This window comes from Nannospalax galili, unplaced genomic scaffold (assembly GCF_000622305.1).
Source record: "Nannospalax galili isolate Female #2095 unplaced genomic scaffold, S.galili_v1.0 scaffold550, whole genome shotgun sequence".
Taxonomy (NCBI): Eukaryota; Metazoa; Chordata; class Mammalia; order Rodentia; family Spalacidae; genus Nannospalax; species Nannospalax galili.
Window position 1 is genome coordinate 1,857,268 of NW_008329138.1, and position 1,700 is coordinate 1,858,967.

Sequence of the window (1,700 nt, forward strand, 5' to 3'; positions counted from 1 at the left end):
CAAGCCTTTGATCCTACCCATGGATCCAGGTTTTAAGACACATAATTGCATAACATCATTCCTATAGTTGAACAAAAACTAATTAAATTCAATTTCAACTACCTGATACTGAGTTTGAGGTGGCTGTATTATGGTTCTATTACTCAGACAGTGGTATGGTTCTAAGTAACATCTAGAATATCAGATTAGACTTAAATGAGAGGGAAATAAAGTATCCCTGACATGTTTCCTCATTTGGTATACAAATTAAAAAGAAGGAAAAAAAAAAAAAAACATTTCTCGGTAGTGATAAAAATACTGTTCTTTTGTGAGCATGGACATGGAATCTTTTTCTTCTCATGAAAAGTGGGGTCAACAGAAAAGGACTCAAATTCTGTTGCTACGTTCCAGTTAGCATGAGTAAGACTGTGCAGAAACTCAAGTTTGTGTGTGTATAGTTTTACATAGTGTGAAGTGATTGGAAGAACCAGGATCCATCCTCTGAATTTCTCCAGGAATAGTAACCTGATGCTATGGGGTATGCGTGCAGAAAGTTGGCCTCCACTGCTATCTTCTGGCATGCCATGCCATCCTCGACACCACTGTCTGCCTCGATGCCACAGTCCAGCTCCGTATTCTGACTGGCAGGTGAGAATAAAGAAAGGTTTCAGTTTTCCAGCTGAAAGTTCGGCAATAATCTCCTCTGAGGAAGCTAGTTAATTTTTTCAGGTCAACATATCTAATTGTTCCAAAAATTATTCCTTCATCCTTCTAGCTTAGAATTCCACAAAGCTGTTCCCCTTGCTGTGATATTCTTTAGAAACGTCATGCATCAATTCCAAAATTTCTTCACAAGTAAGATCGTTTTTATTCCTGACTTCATCTTAAGCTCATGAATGTTTCTCTGAGGTGGACTGCATCTATATCTGTAACAGGTCGAAGTGATATCTCAGTGTTTTTAGGAAAGTTCTTATTAATTATAATACATAAACCCATTTCAGGATATTCCATTTTGTAATGACTGTCCAAGGATATTCCAGAATCTATTTATTTGCTTCCATGCATGATCTTTGTTAAAATTTTTTTGATGGATTTTAAATCCTGGGTTTCATTGTTCACCATAACCATTTTTCACTCTGTAAAAAATATTTTTTTATTTATTATTCTTATTTTATGTGTATGAGTGTGTTGCCTGCATGTGTGTAAGTGCACCCCAGTCATGTAAAGCACAGGGAAGGGAAGAAAAAGTCATTGGATGGCCTGGAACTGTAGTTAGGATGGCTGTTAGCAGCCATGTGGGCTCTAGGAAGGGAACCCAGGTCCTCTGAGGAGCAGGCATTGCCCTTAACCACTGAACCATCTCTCCAGGCCCCCATAGCCACTTTTTGAAATGCTTGACTGTCTCTGATCCACTCCACTGGATTCACCTCCTCAATTCCAGTCAGCACTGCAACCAAGCACTGAAGGCAGCCCCAGTATCCAGGAGTGGATAGCCTGGGGGCTGTGGCTCTACTCCTGGCCCTGCCCCTGGCCTTGCATCCTCTCCAGCCACTCCCTCAGGCATGTTTTTGCCAGTCCCCTCAGCCTGAGCCTGCTCCTCATGTGCCAGGTACCCACTCCCACCACCACCTGCCTTTTGGCTGAGGAGTCCCAGCCCCCACTTCTGGCTGTGCCCTTCTCTGGCCCTGCACCCACTCAGGTTTGAAACCTAATCCTGCCAT

At 42.2% G+C, this 1,700-nt stretch overlaps 1 pseudogene; it reads right to left on the reverse strand.

Moving 5' to 3' along the window:
- Positions 1-246: 246 nt before the first annotated feature.
- Positions 247-1,101, reverse strand: LOC103734209 (annotated as a pseudogene).
- Positions 1,102-1,700: the final 599 nt, after the last annotated feature.